The 12,921-nt window shown below is 39.7% G+C and overlaps 1 protein-coding gene across 1 annotated transcript in view; it reads right to left on the bottom strand.

The window, feature by feature from the left end:
• Positions 1-12,921, bottom strand: part of LOC126251683 (protein argonaute-2) — a 238,385-nt gene that overhangs the window by 165,472 nt on the left and 59,992 nt on the right. The window lies entirely within an intron of this gene.

Here is a 12,921-nt window from a genome sequence, read left to right as displayed (position 1 = left end):
AACATACATAAACAATACTTCAGTACTCTGCTAGATACCCCATCATATCCATGAGAGTTCTTGGTCTTTAGTGATTTAATTATTAACTCAATCTCCCTCTTGTCAGTATCATGGAGGAGCATTTCAGGTAACAGTCTCGGAACACTTTTTTCTACGAGCACTATAGGATTCCCTGTTGGGACTAGGTTACCTGCTACATTCAGAAAGTGATTATTAAATACTGTACATATATGTGACTTATCAGTAACATGGACATTCCCACTACGCCCTGATTCTATATCCTCGATCTGTCTCTGCAGACCAGCCACTTCCTTTATGACTGACCATTTGGTTTTAATTTTATCCTGAGACTTAGCTATTCTATCTGCATACCATATACTTTTTGCCTTCCTAATAACTTTTTAAGCACCTTACAATACTGTTTGTAATGGGCTGCTGCATTTAGATTTTGACTGTTTCCAACATTTCGATATAATTGCCACTTTGTTCTACAGGATATTCTTATCCGTCTAGTCAGCCACCCAGGCTGCCTGTTTGTGCTAGTACCCTGTTTTGAACGTTGTAACGGAAAGCAACTCTTAAACAGCACGAGAAAAGTCTTGAGGAAAGCATTATATTTATCGTCTACTGTATCAGCACTATAAACATCTTGCCACTCTTGTTCCTTGATACGGTTTACAAAGGTCTCTACAGCAACTGGATCAGCTTTCCTAAAAAGTTGATAACTATATTTAACATGAGTTGCAGCACAAAAATCTTTTTAGAGTTAAAACTTGTGCATCATGATCTGAAAGGCCATTCACTTTTTTGCTAACAGAATGCCCTTCTAGTAATGAGGAATGAACAAAAATATTGTCTATGGTTGTTCTACTGTTCCCTTGCACACTCGTTGGAAAGAATATGGTTTGCATAAGATTATATGAATTAAGGAGGTCTACCAGCATACTTTTCCTTGCACAGTCACTTATACAATAAATATTCAAGTCACCACATATAACTAACTTTTTGTATTTCCTATAAAGTGAACCAAGAACCTCCTCTAGCTTTAGCAAAAATGTTGTGAAATCGGAGTCTGGGGATCTATAAATAACAACAGTTAGAAGTTTAACTCCACTAAATTTAACCACACCTGCACAACATTCAAACACCTTTTCAGTGCAGTACTTTGAAACATCAATTGACTCAAATGGGATACCGTTTTTCACATACATGGCTACTCCCCCACACCGCAAAGAGCTCCTAGAAAAGTTGACAGCCAACCTGTATCTTGGTAAAGGAAATCTCTGAATTATCTCCTTATTTAAGAAGTGTTCAGATATACCAATAACTTCAGAGTCAACATCTATAAGCAGTTCACTAACTTTATCTCTAAAACCTTGTATATTTTGATGAAATATACTAATTCCCACATTACTCGGATACCTAAGCTTTGTCGAAAGTGGTTTCTTTGTTAGAGAGACTTCCCTTAAGCAGGAATACCTATCAGCTGACTTCAATCTAAAAAAGGTGCAGCTCTAACACCCACTAGTACAGGAATTTTCCCGTGAGTGATCCCACCACCCCCACCTACGCTGTCACCTATAAGCTTCGCCAACTTCCCCTTTCCATACCTGTTGAGGTGCAGGCCATGTCTAGTGAAACCCGTCCTCCACCGACACCACTGAAATGTGACTCACCCTTGACGGATGTATTAAGATGAGGCCGATCGTGACGCTGAAACAGTTCCACGAAATGCACATTCGTGTTGCCAGTCTGAGTGACTATCTTTTCCAGGTCACCATCTATGTCATACTCCCCATCCCTATCAATACTATTACCAACCCCACCCACAATCACTACCTGATCCTCTTTAGTAAAATCCCTATATAACCCCCCTATGTTAACAGTCACCTGAGCCAATCCTGCATTAGGCTTCACAATGCTGGTGACCTGATGTGTTAAAAATGTTCAAAAACCAACAGGATGTGTTTCTAAATCATACGAATAATCAATAGACAAACGTGCGCTGGATGCTACGTGCTTTGAGAAACAAGGTTTTTTCCTCTCACATATGAATTTGGCACGCCCACCCCCTCCCCTCTGAAGTTGCCGCCTGGGACAGATACCCCAGTTTGAACCCTGCCCCCTACACCCGGGGCTGTTGCATGTGCGTGAATCTGGCAGCTTGCGCGCACCAGTAAAATTTTTCCGACTAGCATCTGGCCGCTTACTGCTATTGCTTATACAGCTAATAGCCACACTTCTGTAGCCAGAAGCAGGAGTAGGTACTACCACAATCCAACATAAGACTGTGGTACTACTCGTACATGACTCAACTGCGCATGCGGTCGCTCGCAAATGCTCAAATGAATTTAATGTAAACAGTTGTGACGTCACGCTCATCAGAGGAAATTTGTTGTTATGAGGCACTGCATAGTCTTCATGAAGCCTTTGACACATTTTGCTGTTGGCAGACGCTTGTATGAACACTGTGTTTTGTTGTTGTACATGGCGCATTTCCTTTGTAACTTAAGTTTTATTTTCTTTTTTTTTTTTTTTCTCTCGTTCATGTTTTATTGCTGCAGTATTATTCTGCAGTAGCAAGATACAGTAATATCCTTTGTTAGAGTATTGGTTCTCACCAGTCGAAATTGTGTGGGTGTCTCCCGGATGAAAAAATTCCCGGGTTTTTCCCGGATTTCCCAGTTGTCCTGGTTCGTATACACCATGAAGACCTAATCAAAGGAGAATTCCAACACATAAACAGAGCCTTCTAGAAGAGGAACACTGATCAAATAGGGATGAAATGGTTGCTTGTCGTCCCAGCTCATCTAAGGCCAGATAACCTCAAATATTTTGAAGACGCTCCTACATCTGTCACCTCGAATGAATGAAACTCTAGACAGAATCAGATTCAGGTATCACCGGCCAGGTCTCTACTGTTCTGTTAAGACACTGTGTGTGATACTCTATGGAATGCTAACAATGGAGGCATTTGGTATCAATCTCACATGCAGCAGTGCCATTCTACTGAATTGCATGCAACCTCATGGGCAGGTTCCTGAAGTCGACAAATGGATAACAGTCAGCAGTAACTACCTTACACACCATGTTGTCACCAAAGCTGTACAGACTGCCAAAGCTTCAAAAATTGCGAAGTTCTTTATAGATGACATCATTTTGAAACATGGACCATACCATGTGATGAGGCTAGTATCAATGGTAATCTCATATTATGACATCATCCACTGAATGACAACTGGCTACCATCCAAAGATGTATGGTTTGTTGGTTGATTCGGAGGAGGGGACCTCACAGAATGCTTTAGTAATATGTTGGTAGATATACTCTCGATGTACGCTGATGTCAGACACGGAAATTGTGATACCATACCTGTCAACCTTTGAAAATGCCTATCAGTAACTCTCACACGTGACAAAAATTCTAACGATTTTCGATAAGTCCTGGCTTGATGAAAATAATAATACTTCTGGGCTGCAAAACACAATAACTCATGCTTTAAATAGGATACTTCAATAAATCACATCTACTTACATCATAGGCGAATGATTTGTAAATGGACATAATAATCGAGAAGAAATCCAAGTTAAAACAGCAGCAGGCATGGTGGATATTGATTTGGAGCATACATAACAGGACTTCCTTGATAAATTAATCAGATATGGGATAATTCAGATGATGCATTTTTTGCCATTTTATTTACGATGCCTGTCGTTTCGTGTGACCACAGCTATATTTCTTTGCAACTTCTGATGTCGGAAACATCATCTTAAAAAAAGCACAAGCACAATCAGCCGTACTTAAGGCCACACTGTGTTCCACTAAAATGGAAGTAAACACACACTTGGCCCTAAAGTTTCCAGACTTTGCAAAAAAGGTGTTGATTGTCTTGTTATCTTCCTTCAATTTAATATAACTTGGGTGTTTACCGCACTTCACATGATTACTTAAATCATTTCTTCCACAATGTGCAACATTAGTATCACATCCACATACGATGCAAAAGGCAGATTTTTCTTCCATGCTTGATTTTAGTATGCATGGAAAATCAACAGAAAATGATTCTTTAAATGTCTGGAAGTACCTTTTCCTGTTGGCTTTATTCATGAATCCTACAATAGGCATATAGCATATGAAAGTGTCTGAGAACAAATGTCTCGATACGTAGTGAAACATCAAAAGCAACCTGAATCACTGAATGTCACATAAAATTATAACATGCACACACAAGGCAGTCAAATACTTCATTGAAACATGTCAAAGCAAACATCCCACTTTAAATTCAATTCAATGACAAGACAAACATCACACAATTAAAAGTACCAATCACATCAAAGAATGAGTCAACTATCGTAGACTTGCCTTCGACCCCCGTAAACAATCAATTGCACAAAAATGGGGTGATTATTGAATATTAATGTTCCAAATTTTTGTCTGGGAAGTCACAAAATACCACCATCCATCCGTAAAATGCTGCATTTTCCGTAAATTTTACGGATAAACCGTAAACGTTGGCAGGTTTGTGATACACTACTGTCTGTTGTGACATTCACATACAACACAGTGTAGCAAGACCCTATAGGCTTCACACCGTTCTTTTTGCTCCACAACTGTGAGGTTGAAACCACAATCAATACACTGTTCCTGTTTCAACAGGACAGTATGCATGATAACTACACCAGGAGTGAGAAAGCAAGGCAGCTAGCTCACATACAGACCCTGGTCACTCGTGAGAAAGACCGAGAAGATTACAATGCCAAAAACCAGCTAGCGAGACAAAGGCTGGGGGACAGGGTTTGGGTTTTTACACCTGTGTGGAAAGTGGAACTATTGGGAAAGTTGGCAAAGCGTTACTTGGGACTGTATCATATCCTTCATCGTTTGTCAGACATCACATACCAAGTCAAGGATTATGACCCTCCAGCAGGAAGATGACAGCACAAAGACATCGTCCATGTCATCCATATCAAGCCCTACTACTTTCCACGGGTGCAGACAAATGATGGCAGATTAAGAAAAACTGAAGTCGAACTCGATGACTGCAACACAAAGCTTCCACAGAAGGGGCTATCATCGAAGGTCATCATAGTGAAGAGGACGTAACAACACAACGACAACATGAGGATCTGGTAGCACTGCCAGAGGACAACTGACAAATTGACAGGGTGTTATAGTTGGCGCCAATAAGAACTACTGAAACAGGAAGTCACTGTTTCTCCCAGAGAGGGAGTAATGCCACAAGCTGCGGTGCATGCAGTGTGGCATAGTGGTTAGTGTCGATGCCTGCCAGTGGGTCACCACTTTAAACCTGACCATCAATAGTGACCCACTTAACATAAAACAATTATCTCACTATTATTATTCTGACAGAAACTTAAAAGCCCAAGTATACTTGAGCAACTTAAGAACAGACCTTTGAAAAAAGTGAAACCCCAAGTATATCCATTTCAGTGCTGATTGTTGAAGTGTTCAGCCACTAGAGAGCATCTGGCCCTATATTTGTAGTCTGGCTGTCCTGTTTTGGTTGAGATGGTTGCCACTAGGAATTACCTTTACTGTGTGCAACTTTAGATACTTGACAACAAAATGCACACTTTCAGCCTCTCTCTTGTATTGCTCTTTAGACAATGCTTTCCAAAAGGATGGATATAGTGATCCCGAGTTTGACACTGAATGTAGTGGTTCAGAGTGTTAAAGAAAAGGTAATGTTATTTTATTAGTGACTGAAACTGATGATAGTTCATCAGCTGAGTGACAAGGGCTCACCAGTGGTACGAGATATACAAATTCACTGTGCTCCAGCCACCTCCTTCAAGATTTATGTTAACAGGAAACCACTATGAAATACACGGATAAACTTAATAGCTACACTAACTGAAAAAATGACTTCAAGTTTCAGGATATTTTAGTCAAAGTCCAGTGCACGAGTATACTCTGAATTTTATTATTGGTAATCTTCAAAATTTTATAACTCATTATTTTGAGCTTTAAAAGCTACCTTATTTGTATATGTAATGTCATTAATTATAGGACTTTTCATTACCAAAAATTATTTTTGGAACATAATTTAAAAAAGAGAAAGAAATATCTTGGCGGTAAGGGCTTAACTGTGAGACCTGACTTTCTCCCAGCATATACAATGTTCAAATAACTTACAGGAATGCAGCTAGATAATGTCGTTGACAACCACAGTTTTGTCTAGAATATGGCAGGATGGGCTCCTGTTGAAATATCGGCGATTGGCAATGTCCCAGGCTGCTGCATGGATCCCTGAAGTTATATGAACAGTAACTAATTGTTATTTTGTATTTATCATTTCTCGAAGGCTCTTAAAATGTCAGTAAGGTTTGTATTGTCTGGAATATTCGATATTTGAATAAATACCAGAATTGTGGCATATTCGATATTTGTATAAATAGCTGCATTTTCTGTCAAGGTCAGTTCTATTTTGACTGCACATTGGTGTTCACAATAAACTCACTTTCTGTGATAACTATCGTATTTCACTGATGACTCTGCTATCAGATTTGGACTTGACTGTGGTTACTTCACAACAATATTACTAACTGCTTCAGTTTTTAGTCCGAACAGCGTGAACTCTTTCACCACAAATAACATATTTACCAACAATGTCTGCCTGAATTTTATTTTGTGCTTAATCTCACTCAATTAACAAATTCTTAGTCCACTCACAAAATAAAATAATAATAATAATATAGCAGCAGAAAATCTCTTAAAATCAGTGGTCTCTCTTCTTGTAAAAAGAAACACATGTTAATAATGATTCATAACTTCTAAAACAGTGTGTTGCTGTTCCTGCAGGAGAGGGAGCAATGCCACATGCTGTGCGGCGGCATGCAGTGTGGCACAGCGATTAGCACTGCCGACTTGAGTGCTGTGGATCACCAATTCAAAGCTGGCCACCAGCTATTATTTGTTATTTTGTATTTGTAATTTCTGAAAGGAACTGAAGGTGCAAGGCTGATTCATTGTTGCTTTTTGCCAATGTGGTGTTATTTTTTGACAGATTTATTGCTGTTTTTGGTAGATTTTGTTTTATTTTTGCCACATTCACTGTTATATTTTACTGCATTCAATGCAATTTTCTGTATATTCCTTTTGCCAAATTCAGCATTACTTGTTTTGCCAAATATGTCTTTACTTCTTTTGTTTTGCCAAATGTGGCATTACTTGTTTTGCCAAATGCTGCATTATTTATTTTGCCAAATTTGTTGTTGTTTTTTAGTATGTTCAATATTTTTGTCAAATTCAATACTTCTTTGCCAAAGTCTGTGGGTTTTCGGGCCAAAAGTTCTTGTTTTTTTTTTTTTTTTGTTTTTTTTTTTTTTTGTGCCAAATTCTGTGGTGTTTTGAGGACCATTCTCAAATAGTACCCGTACAAGATCAATATCATACAGCGGCTTGCACCTCAGGATGCACAACAACGTATTAACTCCTCTCTCCACTTTTGGACAGATGAAGCTCATTTATCTCTGACGGGGATAGTGAACACACAGAATTGCTGAATGTGGGAATCTTCACCTCCAGTCACCGTGCATGAAGTTCCTCTGTATGGCTTCACGGCTACGTTCATCATTGGCCCATTCTTTTTTGACCAGGTTGATGCTCAAGGAAAAAAGAAGTGCAGTGTGACCGGCTAGCGTTACTGTGATATGCTTCACCAGTACGTCATACCCGCCCTGCAGGAGAGGCGTATTGAACTTAACAGTTTTCATGCGAGATGGGGCCCCACGGCAGGTCGCTCTTGAAGTCACCTGCTTCTCTGAAACACTTTTGGAAATGATTGAATTATCAGCCAATGTTTCCAAATGCTTGGCTGGTACGATCACTTGATCTCACTCCCTGTGATTTCTGGTTATGGGATGTCTGAAGGACAGAGTTTACCAGGGGAACATTCACACATGTGCTGATCTGAAGCACAGTATGTCAAGAGAGGTAGCCAACATACCTATGGCCATGCTCTGTCCCGCTGCGCAAAATGCAATCCTGCACTTTCAGACTCTTCTGGGCACTGATGGCACCATATTGAGCTCCTTTTGCAGCAATAATAGTACCGGTATGTAATGGAATGAAGTACCATACCAGCACATTAAAGCTGCTTCAACGGAATTGATTCTGCATTATTTTTCTTCACCCTGTTTTTGACACTAATGCTGCCAAGTTTGGTCCTCGTATGATATGTGTCATAATGTGTTAAATAGGAAAAGTTTACAATACCAGAGAAGGAAAGTTGCTACACACCATATAGGGGAGACGCTGAGTTGCGATAGGCACAACCAAAAGAAACTCAGCATCTCCGCTATATGGTGAGTAGTAACTTTCCTTCTCTGGTATTGTTACATTCCATTCTGGATTTTCCATTGTTTGATAGGAAAAGTTTAGTTACAATTACTGTGTATTGTCTCAGTTTTGTACCATTTCTCTTAACAATATTTGCAGTTATGATTATCACCACCACCACAACCATCATCAGCAGTAGCACTTTTGCTAGTATTATTTTCTAGCCTATACTGCTATTTCAAATGCCATATGCTGAGTATATACTCACCACTATTATTTTTACAATGATTATTATTTACAATATTACAATCATGATTCTTTAAGTAAACTGTGATTACAAAGACCTGTATGTACAAGTCAGTGAAACCCCATCCAAAGTAATAAATGATAAAATATTTGTAAGGAATACTTAAGCAACAGCCAAAACAGGAATGTTGGCAGAAAACACTGACAACTGAATGTCACTGTGAAGTTGTTAGAAAGAATTACCCGAGTAAAGTCACAAAAAGACAGTATGGATTTCTGTTTTTTCTTTTTTTTTCTTTTTTTATGATTAAAAGATTACATTCAGATCCCATAAACTAACAATACCCCAGCAGACAAGCTCAACCTGAGAGTTAAACTTAATGAAATCATCTGGTGAAAAAGAAAGACAAAAATAGAATTTTAAAAAATTAGATGTAAAATAAAACAATGAAAAATCCAGTATGGAATAATTTGAAGGCCTTTTTTTGACTGAAAGCTTACTTGTTTGATGGTCTTTTGTTGCGTCTATCTACACAGTGAGTAGCAACTATCTTTTTATAATATAGTCAAATTAGATGTAAAAATGTACATTCTAAATGGAGACAGGCACTGACATAGAATAGTAACATGTTGTTGTGGTCTTTGGTCCGAAACTTGCTTTGATGCTGCTCTCCACACTAGTCTATGCTCGAAATCCTTTTCTTTCTGCTACTACATTTCAACACCTTCCATCACACTTAACTTTGACATTTGCAAATTCCCAAACCCACCTACACGATTAAAGGATCTAAACCTGCCACACTCCAACCCGCAGAGTGCCAGATTTACTGTTCCTGATTACAAAGTCTCCTCATTAGCCCTCACTCGGAGATTCAAACTACTTCCATAATACTTTACTTAAGGAGGATGTCATCACCATTAGACCAGTATAGTGGAGCTGCAAGTTTTCAGGAAATATAATGCCTATAGATTCCCCTTGCTTTCAGCTGTTCGTGGTACCAATATTCTTCAGTTGCAAGGCAAGATCAGTTAGTCAACGAGATTGCTGTTCCTGCAATGCTAAAAAAAGCTATTACTTCTCTTGACAAACCACCTTAGTTTGAACTCTCCACAGATACGCTCACTGATGCAACTGCACTGTTGAGGCTTGCAAGCCACCTCAAAATGGCTAGGTCCATGACTGGTGGGGGTGGGAGGAGTGCTAACACAGAATGCAAATATGAAAGAGATGAATATGGTTGAAGACACTAAAGTACAGAAGTCTATCACTGATTAAGACAAGGTCAATATGTTATTGTTGTTGTTCTTGTTGTTGTTGTGGTCTTCAGTCCTGAGACTGGTTTGATGCAGCTCTCCATGCTACTCTATCCTGTGCAAGCTTCTTCATCTCCCAGTACTTACTCCAACCTCATCCTTCTGAATATGTTTAGTGTATTCATCTCTTAGTCACCCTCTACGATTTTTACCCTCCACGCTGCCCTCCAATGCTAAATTGGTGTTCCCTTGATGCCACAGAACATGTCCTACCAACCGGTCCCTTCTTCTTGACAAGTTGTGCCACAAACTTCTCTTCTCCCCAATCCTATTCAATACCTCCTCATTTGTTATGTGATCTACCCATCTAATCTTCAGCATTCTTCTGTAGCACCACATTTCGAAAGCTTCTATTCTCTTCTTGTCTAAACTATTTATCGTCCATGCTTCACTTCCATATATGGCTACACTCCATACAAATACTTTCAGAAACGACTTCCTGACACTTAAATCCATACTCGGTGTTAACAAATTTCTCTTCTTCAGAAACGCTTTCCTTGCCATTGCCAGTCTACATTTTATATCCTCTCTACTTCGACCATTATCAGTTATTTTGCTCCCCAAATAGAAAAACTCCTTTACTACTTTGTCTCATTTCCTAATCTAATTACCTTAGCATCACCCCACTTAATTCGACTACATTCCATTGTCCTCGTTTTGCTTTTGTTAATGTTCATCTTATACCCTCCTTTCAAGACACGGTCCATTTCGTTCAACTGCTCTTCCAAGCCCTCTGCTGTCTCTAACAGAATTACAATGTCATCGGCGAACCTCAAAGTTTTTATTTCTTCTCCGTGGATTTTAATACCTACTCCAAATTTTTCTTTTGTTTCCTTTACTGCTTGCTCAATATACAGATTGAATAACATCGGGGACAGGCTACAACCCTGTCTCACTCCCTTCCCAACCGCTGCATCCCTTTCATGCCCCTCGACTCTTATAACTGCCATCTGGTTTCTGTACAAATTGTAAATAGCTTTTTGCTCCCTGTATTTTACCCCTGCCACCTTCTTAATTTGAAAGAGAGTATTCCAGCCAACATTGCCAAAAGCTTTCTCTAAGTCTACAAATGCTAGAAATGTAGGTTTGTCTTTCCTTAATCTATTTTCTAAGATAAGCCGTAGGGTCAGTATTGCCTCACGTGTTCCAACATTTCTACGGAATCCAAACTGATCTTCCCCAAGGTCGGCTTCTACCAGTTTTTCCAATCATCTGTAAAGAATTCGCATTAGTATTTTGCAGCTGTGACTTATTAAACTGATAGTTCGGTAATTTTCACACCTGTCAACACCTGCCGTCAGTAGTTCCAATGGAATGTTGTCTACTCCCAGGGCCTTGTTTCGACTCAGGTCTTTCAGTGCTCCGTCAAACTCTTCACGCAATATCGTATCTCCCATTTCATCTTCATCTACATCCTCTTCCATTTCCATAATATTGTCCTCATGTACATCGCCCTTGTATAGACCCTCTACATACTCCTTCCACCTTTCTGCTTTCCCTTCTTTACTTAGAACTGGGTTTCCATCTGAGCTCTTGATATTCATACAAGTGGCTCTCTTCTCTCCAAAGGTCTCTTTAATTTTCCTGTAGGCAGTATCTATCTCGCCCCTAGTGAGATAAGCGTCTAGCCATCCCTGCTTAGCCATTTTGCACTTCCTGTCGATCTCATTTTTGAGACGTTTGTATTCCTTTTTGCCTGCTTCATTTACTGCATTTTTATATTTTCTCCTTTCATCAATTAAATTCAATATTCCTTCTGTTACCAAAGCTACCCATTCTTCTTCCACTGTATTTCTTTCCCCCATTCCTGCCAATTGTTCCCTTATGCTCTCCCTAAAACTCTGTACAACCTCTGGTTTAGTCAGTTTATCCAGGTCCCATCTCCTTAAATTCCCACCTTTCTGCAGTTTCTTCAGTTTTAATCTACAGTTCATAACCAATAGATTGTGGTCAGAGTCCACATCTGCCCCTGGAAATGTCTTACAATTTAAAACCTGGTTCCTAAATCTCTGTCTTACCATTACTTACCATTATATAATCTATCTGAAACCTGTCAGTATCTCCAGGCTTCTTCCATGTATACAGCCTTCTTTTATGATTCTTCAACCAAGTGTTAGCTATGATTAAGTTGTGTTCTGTGCAAAATTCTACCAGGCGGCTTCCTCTTTCATTTCTTAGCCCCAATCCACAGTCACCTACTATGTTTCCTTCTCTCCCTTTTCCTACTACCGAATTCCAGTCACCCATGACTATTAAATTTTCGTCACCCTTCACTATCTGAATAATTTCTTTTATTTCATCATACATGTCTTCAATTTCTTCGTCATCTGCAGAGCTAGTTGGCATATAAGCTTGTACTACTGTAGTAGGTGTGGGCTTCGTATCTATCTTAGCCACAATAATGTGTTCACTATGCTGTTTGTAGTAGCTTACCCGCACTCCTATTTTCCTATTCATTATTAAACCTACTCCTGCATTACCCCTATTTGATTTTGTGTTTATAACCCTATAGTCACCTGACCAGTAGTCTTGTTCCTCCTGCCACCGAACTTCACTAATTCCCACTATATCTAGCTTTAACCTATCCATTTCCCTTTTTAAATTTTCTAACCTGCCTGCCCGATTAAGGGATCTGACATACCACGCTCCGATCCGTAGAACGCCAGTTTTCTTTCTCCTGATATCTTTCTCCTGATAACGACGTCCTCTTGAGTAGTCCCCACCCGGAGATCCGAAAGGGGGACTATTTTACCTCCAGAATATTTTACCCAAGAGGACGCCATCGTCATTTAACCATACAGTAGAGCTGCATGCCCTTGGGAAAAATTACTGCCGTAGTTTCCCCTTGCTTTCAGCCGTTCGCAGTACCAGCACAGCAAGGCCGTTTTGGTTAGTGTTACAAGGCCAGATCAGTCAATCATCCAGACTGTTGCCCTTGCAACTACTGAAGAGGCTGCTGCCCCTCTTCAGAAACCACATGTTTGTCTGGCCTCTCAACAGATACCCCTCCGTTGTGGTTGCACCTACGGTACGGCCATCTGTATCGCTGAGACACACGAG

The sequence above is a fragment of the Schistocerca nitens genome, chromosome 1 (assembly GCF_023898315.1).
Source record: "Schistocerca nitens isolate TAMUIC-IGC-003100 chromosome 1, iqSchNite1.1, whole genome shotgun sequence".
In the NCBI taxonomy this organism is placed as follows: domain Eukaryota; kingdom Metazoa; phylum Arthropoda; class Insecta; order Orthoptera; family Acrididae; genus Schistocerca; species Schistocerca nitens.
The sequence above is the reverse complement of the archived record's forward strand: the minus strand, read 5'-3'. Positions and strand labels throughout refer to the sequence as shown.